Here is an 8,155-nt window from a genome sequence, read left to right on the forward strand (position 1 = left end):
AATGGTTATGATAATAATCTTCGAGATTATATCTATGGATAACTGTAAGTATAAATATTTAAACTCCATAGCACTTAATTTTATCATTTTGGTTTATTTTAATAAATTGTCGTAATGTATTTTCGATTACTTGAAACTGTTAAAAAATAAGAATAACTATATGATTATAAACAATTAAATTTCCATCTAGTTTCCTAGATCATTACTACCCCAGAAAATATTAGAAAGACAAGTTCAAGAATATTTAATTATAACAGAATGAATCAAAAGTAATTCTTAGAAACAAGAAAGGCACCACCATAAAAAAACGGGAGTATTGAGACTATTGGTTGATTTTTAGAGGTGAATAAATTTGACTCAAATTAAAAAAAAATTGATATTAAAAATTTAACATGACTTGTTATTTTCATAAATCTAATTTGATCCATTTTTTTTAAATTCAAATCGAATTATAAAATAAATTTGATATTTTTAGTAATTAGTGGATTGATTTTTAAATTCGAGTTGAGTCTATCAACTATACATGATATTTATAATCACATGTAAAATATATGAAGAAATATATGAAGAAATATATATGTATATCATATATAATTATATAAATATTTTGTTGAGTTAATTGATCAATGGAATCGGCCAAGAGATGGGTGAATTGGAAATAAAAATTTCGGTGGAAGCTTTTGCAGAAAATTGAAAATATTTGCACAACGATTTAGAGTGGTTCGACTTTCTCAACCAAAATCTACGTCCACTACTTTAGCTATCCACACTAAGGATTTTCCACAAATTCACTAATTTGTCTTTCTTTTGAGGACAAAGAGTAACCTTACAAATCCCTCAAGAATTATACCCCAAATTCTTGAGAACACTCTCTCCCAAAGAGAACAATACAAATTTTGCAAACTTACAAGAAAATCCTCACAAGGAAAGACGTTTGCACAATTCTAGAACAAAGAAAGAACACTCAAGAATAATACAATGAGAACGATAAGTGTTCTTGAAAGCAAAAAAGAATATTGAATGAAATAAGCTTGAAAATGCTCAAACTTGAGGTTTGATGCTTTCTCTTTGATTCTCTCTTGATACTTGATAATTGTTACTGATCAATGGCTCCTAAGCTTGTTTAAATACAACCTTGGATCACTTCTGAACGTTGGGGATCATTAGTGGAGTCAATAGAGCCGTTAGTGTGTGAAAATAATTAATAAAATAGTTGGGAGCGTGTGTGCATCGATGCATAGGCTTTGTGCATCGGTACACTGGGGTGCACATCGGTGCACAAATCTACTTTGATGTTTCAAAATAGCTGGGGTGCATCGATGCATGTCTTGTGCATCGGTGCATTGAATGCATTCGATGTTTCAAAATATTCAGGGGTGCATTGATGCATGACTTGTGCATCGGTGCACTAAATGCATTCGAAATTCAATTTAATTAAGAGTGCATCGATTCATCCTTTTGAAAATTGAACTTTTGGCTCGTTTTTGGTTCGAAATACGTTGTGAAAATTGTTTCAAAAATATTTTAAGATTAAAACACAATTTTACACTTTAGTAAGGATTAAATTTGGACTTTGAAAAACTTGGAGTAATATTTTGATATTCGGATAATTGTATCGAATATACTTAGAAAATCATTTGTAAAATCTTAAAATTCATTTATCTTAATTTGTTATATCGAAACATCAAAATGTTTTCAACAATCTCCCCCTTTTTGATATAATAAAACATTGAGTAATTTTAAGATTTTCTATGAAAATAATTTTTGAAATCAATTTTGAAATTAATCCCCCTTACTATAATATATCTTCTCCCCCTTTTTTGTTAAATCAAAAAGACTCTAAAACGGTTTTAAACAAGGTATTTGAAAAACATAGCCATTTGATACTTAGAATTTTAAAGTTCAACTTGCTAAGATCAAATATCAGAGAAAGGTTAGCCATTAGTTTCATAATTCAATATCCATAATGTGAAATGGCAAAATTGGTCATAATGCAACTAATATGTAAATGATGCAAAAATAATAAACATTAAGCTCAAATTGAAAATTCAAACCAAACCAAATATATAATAAGTTCAAACATCCAATCATCCAAAAACATAAATCCAAAAGCCTCAAAACGTTTTAACAGTTCAAGGCAAGGAATCCAAAATATTAATCCAAAGTTTAATTCAGGCAAACTAAAGCAAGATAAGTCTAGTCGTCCATAGGAGGATCGGGAGGAGGAGGATAATGTGCTTGCACTTCAAGTGTGAGAGCATCCATACGTTCACGCATCTTCCGTTGAAACTCAGTCAGCTGAGACTCTATAGAAGCAAACCTTAGATCAAATGACTCCATAAATGTTCGAAAATATAGAGGCATTTGTTCCTCTTGTTGTGTGGGTGTCGGCTCATCATCTGGTACGTGATCGTCTATATGTTAAAAAAGTTCTTGAAGTTCGGGATCATCGTCTTCTGCTGGTGCCGGAGGAGGTGGAGCTCATGAAGAGCTAGCTCCCGGAGTTTGCTCAGTGGGTCTATATTCTCATTGACCCATTTCCTTCTCCTTTTTCCATCCTGATTTCTTTAAGGAAGTGAGATTAATTTGGTTTTGGAGAGGGATGAGAATGTCAACCGAGACCTTAAGCCGTAGTTTGATAAAAAGATTAGAAAGAAGATAACCGTAAACTAAAGTTTCTATATTTTTGGAAGGGAGAACGTTTACGTTATCAACAAGCTCACCAAAAATAATATGTGGCAAATTAATTTTCTTATTATGTTGGATACAATGTATCCACCATAAATCGATGACTCTAAGAGTGGAGTACCTACCTCCAGATGGTTTAAACCACCAAGAGATCATTAAATGAAGAAATCGATCATGATGTGTTTGTAAGGTACTAACATTATCCTTAGATTTATATGTTGTGGCCACAAGGTCTCTTTCATTATCTATACTAGCATCGTCTAAACCAAAAGCATTAGTGATAGTTTTCGAATTAATAAAAATGATTTCTCCTAAGAGATAGGATCGTATGCATATGGTTTCGGTTTGACGAGCATTTTGAACACAGACCGCATTGGAGTAGAAAATGCAGACTAATTGTTGATAGAAAATGGGCTTAATTTGGCACAATTTATCAAATTTTCAGAAACGAAGGACAATAATATATTTGAAGTTAATATCCTCAATCGCTTGAATTGAAGAAATACGTTCCTCTCGGATTTTTTTGGATTGAAAATAACTAATGAACCTATCATATAATTCATCTCTACGACGACCAGGTTGGTTGAAGCAAGAGTTAAGAATTGTTAATTCGAGTTCGTTTGGGTTTGGATTTTGTGGTAGAGGAGGAATAGGAGGGCGATTTTGACTTGAGCGACTAGACAATGTCCAAGTTCGTTTAGGATTAGACATTGTTCAAGAATCGGAATGAGATAAGTAACCTGCAAATTTAAAACACATGTATGCAATAAAATCAATCCCAAAACTCAATTGAATCCGCAATAGTCAAGGTTCTCTAAACTGAATCCTAATGGGCAAAATTTGGAAAACTATTTTGAAAATAATGTTTAAAGATTATAATACGTATAGTTTTCATGAAAACAACATAATTTAATCAAAAACATTAACATTTAAAATTAAATTAATGAATTTTGATTTTTTTTTAATTTCAAAAATTCAAACATTATTTGAAAAATTAAGATTTTTTTAGAAAAAATAGTTGTAAAATCTAGTTTATAATAAACAATCAATGCCTGATGATTTGTTTATCCTATAACTAATAAAAACTAGTTCTAAGTTCAAAATTTAGTAAAACTGAGGTTTTAGAAAATATTACCTTGAATCTTTGGATTTAGTGACAAAGTAGTGATGTTTTGCATGATTTAATGATGCAAGCAGGTTTTGGAGATGAAAAACGATCGAAATCCGTCTAGAATACGTTGATATGAGGAAAATGGAGAGTTTATAGAGAGAGAAGGACGAACGGTGGGCTGAGTAGTTTTAAGGGTTTTGAGAAAATAAAGAGGAAATAGGGATTTAACACCAAAAATCCGATGAGTGTATCGATGCACAGCAGAGTGCATCGATGCACATTCAAGGAGTGCGTCGATGCACATTCAAGGAGTGCGTCGATGCACATTCAAGGAGTGCATCGGTGCACCTTCAAGGTGTATCGATGCATATTCAAAGGATGCATCGATGCATTGTTTAGTGAATCGATGCATTAAGCACAAAAATGTCAAAAATCCTTTTTAAACACTCAAAATATTAAATTATTTAGCTCTAGTGGTATTGACAACCCATTATTAAAAATTAATCATGTTCAATCAATCAAATCTATCTTTAAACATAATTTGAATATATAATTAATTTTCACTAAGAATCATAAACTCCCCCCAACTAATAGCAAAGAATGCAATCAAAAATATTATTTTTATAAGCATTTTACAAAAACTAATTAAAAAATGCTAAACTTATTTTAAACACTAAGTCAAGGTAGGTTGGTCAAACCTAGTTCTCTCTTAAGTGTCCAAAATCTTTCTTTATCTAAAGGTTTTGTGAAAATATCCGCTAATTGGTGCAAAGTATCAACATATTCTAAAACTATATTTTCTTTAGCGACATGATCTCTAATGAAATGATGTCTGATTTCAATGTGCTTAGTTCTAGAGTGTTGGATGAGATTTTTAGTGAGAAAAATAGCACTAGTATTGTCACACTTGATAGGTATGGTACATACTTCAATTCCATAATCAAAAAGTTGTTGTTTCATCCATAAAACTTGTGCACAACAACTACCCGCTGAAATGTATTATGCTTCAGTGGTAGATAATGCAACATAATTTTGTTTATTTGAAAACCAAGAAATCATCATATTTACTAGGAATTGGAAAGTACCAGAGGTGCTTTTCCTATCTATTTTGCATCCTCCATAATCTGCATCTGAGAAGGCATGCAAACTAAAGCTAGAGTCTCTAAGATACCAAAGTCCTAAACTAGGAGTGTCCTTAAGATATCTAAAGATTCTCTTAACAACTAGTAAATGTGATTCCTTAGGCATGATTGAAATCTAGCAAATAAGCAAACACTAAACATGATGTCCAGCCACAGTTAGATAGAGCAAAGAGCCAATCATTGACCTATATAATTTAACATCAACACATTTACCTCATTTATCTTTGTCAAGCTTTGTAAAAGAACTCATTGGAGTGGCATGAGGTTTGCCATTTTCCAGTCCAAACTTTTTGAGCATATCCTTGACGTATTTAGCTTGATTGATGAGGAATCCATCTTTTCTTTGCTTGATTTGGAGTCCCAAGAAAAATGACAGCTCCCCCATCATGCTCATCTCGAATTCACTCTATTAGCTTAGAAAATTCTTGGTAAAGAACATCATTAGTAGAACCAAATATTATATCATCAACATAAATTTGAACTATTAATAAATCTTTACCTTTATGCTTTAAAAACAATGTAGTGTCAACCTTCCCTTTTGAAAAACCTTTTTCAATTAAAAAATTTGACAATCTTTCATACCAAGCTCTAGGAGCTTGTTTTAAACCATAAAGCACTTTTGTCAATTTAAAAACATGATTTGGAAATTTTGAATCTTCAAAACCAGGAGGTTGTTCCACATACACTTCTTCTTATAAAACCATTTAAAAATGCACTTTTAACATCCATTTGATATAATTTAAATTCATTGAAACATGCAAATGCTAATAACATTCTAATTGCTTCCATCCTAGCTACGGGAGCATATGTTTCATCATAATCTATGCCTTCTTCATGATTATACCCTTGAGCAACAAGTCTAGCCTTATTTCTCACTATATTACCACTTTCATCAAGCTTATTCCTAAATACCCATCTAGTACCTACAATAAATTTATTACTAGGTCTTTCAACTAATGTTCATACTCTACTCCTCTCAAATTGATTTAACTCTTCTTGCATAGCCATAATCCAATGTTCATCATTTAATGCTTCTTTAATATTCTTAGGCTGTATGCATGAAAAAATGCAATATAATTACATATATTTCTAAGAGAAGATCGAGTTGTTACCGCTTTGGATGGATCACCTATTATTTCACTATCATTGACATAGTTGTATTCCCTTTGGTAAGAGACTTCCCTTTTTTCAATGGTTGGATTCTCGAGAGGATCTTGAGTTTTCTCATTTTTCGTTTCTTCCTTTGATGATGGTACTTCAAAGTCATGTCTAATTTCATTTGTGTTTATAATACCTACATCATCATTCACATAAGAATCCTTCCTCGAAAGTGGATTATCATCGAAATCAACATGTATAGACTCTTCTACAACTAAAGTTCTTTTATTAAATACTCGATAAGCTTTAGAATTTAAGGAATAACCCAGAAAAATTCCTTCATCACTTTTAGCATCAAATTTGCCAAGATTTCTTTACCGTTGTTTAAAATAAAACATTTACATCTAAAAGGATGAAAATAGATAATGTTAGGTTTTTTTATCTTTGAATAGTTCATATGGAGTTTTCTTCAAAATAGGCCTAATCATTACTCGATTTACAACATAACCAATGGTATTTGTGGCTTTTGCCCAAAAATATTTTGGCAAATTGTTTTCACAAAGCATGGTTCTCTCCATTTCTTCTAAAGTTCTATTTTTCCTCTCAACAACTCTATTTTGTTGAGGGGTTCTAGGTGCTGAAAATTATGGCTAATACAATTAGAATTACAAAAACTCAATAAATCCAAGATTTTCAAATTCAGTTCCATGATCACTCCTAACACTAGTTATAGAGTAATCTTTTTTATTTTGGATTACTTTTAAAAACGTGATGAATTTTTCTAATGCTTCATCTTTAGTACTTAAGAATATAACCCAAATATATCTAGAATAGTCATTTACCAAGACAAATGCATATTATTTTCCACCCAAGCTAGTTGTTCTAGATGGCCCAAAAAGATCTAAATGAATCAATTGTAATACTCTACTACTGGATACGTCATTAATGGATTTAAAAGAAACTCGCTTTTGGTTTCCTTTAGCACAAGCATCACAGATTTTATCTTTATCAAATTTTAGTTTAGGCAACCCTCGAACTAAATCTCCTTGAATTAACCGTTGCAAAACACTCATACTAGCATGTCCTAGTCTCCTATGCCATAACCAACTATCATGCTCATCCTTAGCAACTAGACATAAATTAGTCATATCTATAGAATCTAAATGCACCATGTATATGTTTCCTACTCTATGACCAACAAGCATAATCCGATTAGATGCAATGTCAATTACTTTACAACCATTAGTTTCAAACATGACATTGAATCCCTTATCACAAAATTGATTAATACTTAATAGATTATGCATTAACCCATTCACATATAAAACAGTTTGAATTTGTATGGAAGATGTATTACCTATAGTGCATATTCCATCAATGTGACCTTTCGACTTATCACCAAAAGTCACTTCTCCTCCATTTTTGGTGTTAAGCTCTATGAACTGGTTCTTGTCTCCGGTCATGTGTCTTGAGCATCCACTATCAAGGTACCATGAATTTGAATTTGTTTCCCGTGACTTGTAGCAATGCTCATTTTCCTACAAACATAGATTAATTTTTTATTTTTGGTACCCAATTTCTTTTGGGTTCATATTGATTAGTTTCCAAAATTCTAGTCCTCTTTGATATCCATTTGTGTAGGATATCCTTATCTTTAGTAGTAATGAGTTCTTTAGGGGCCCATATACTTCTAATGATTTTTCCATTAGAGGTTCTTCGGGGACCTCTATTATTGTAGTTTTTAAAACTTTTTCTAACAAAGTTAGATTTTGAATTTTCTCCATTTTCAAAACGTTTTGTTCCAACTTTATTAAAGGAAGTTTTAAGATCATCAATTTTCTTTTGATAATCATCATGTACTCTTGAAAGTAAGTTATGCAAATCAATATTTTTCTTTTCAAATTCATCTAATTTGATTTGCAATTCTTTGATCTTACTTTCAAGATCATTGTTGGTTTTGGACATAAGATTATTTTCATTTTTCAATTTTGAAATATCATTTTTATATTTTGAAAATAAATTCTTATAATCCTAAGCCAACCCATTGTAATCCTCTAATAACTCATCATAAGATAAATCATCTAAATCAAATAAGTTAGAGGTTACTGAGAGTTTT

Source organism: Hibiscus syriacus, unplaced genomic scaffold, assembly GCF_006381635.1.
Source record: "Hibiscus syriacus cultivar Baekdansim isolate YM2019G1 unplaced genomic scaffold, ASM638163v2 tig00000991_pilon, whole genome shotgun sequence".
Lineage (NCBI taxonomy): Eukaryota > Viridiplantae > Streptophyta > Magnoliopsida > Malvales > Malvaceae > Hibiscus > Hibiscus syriacus.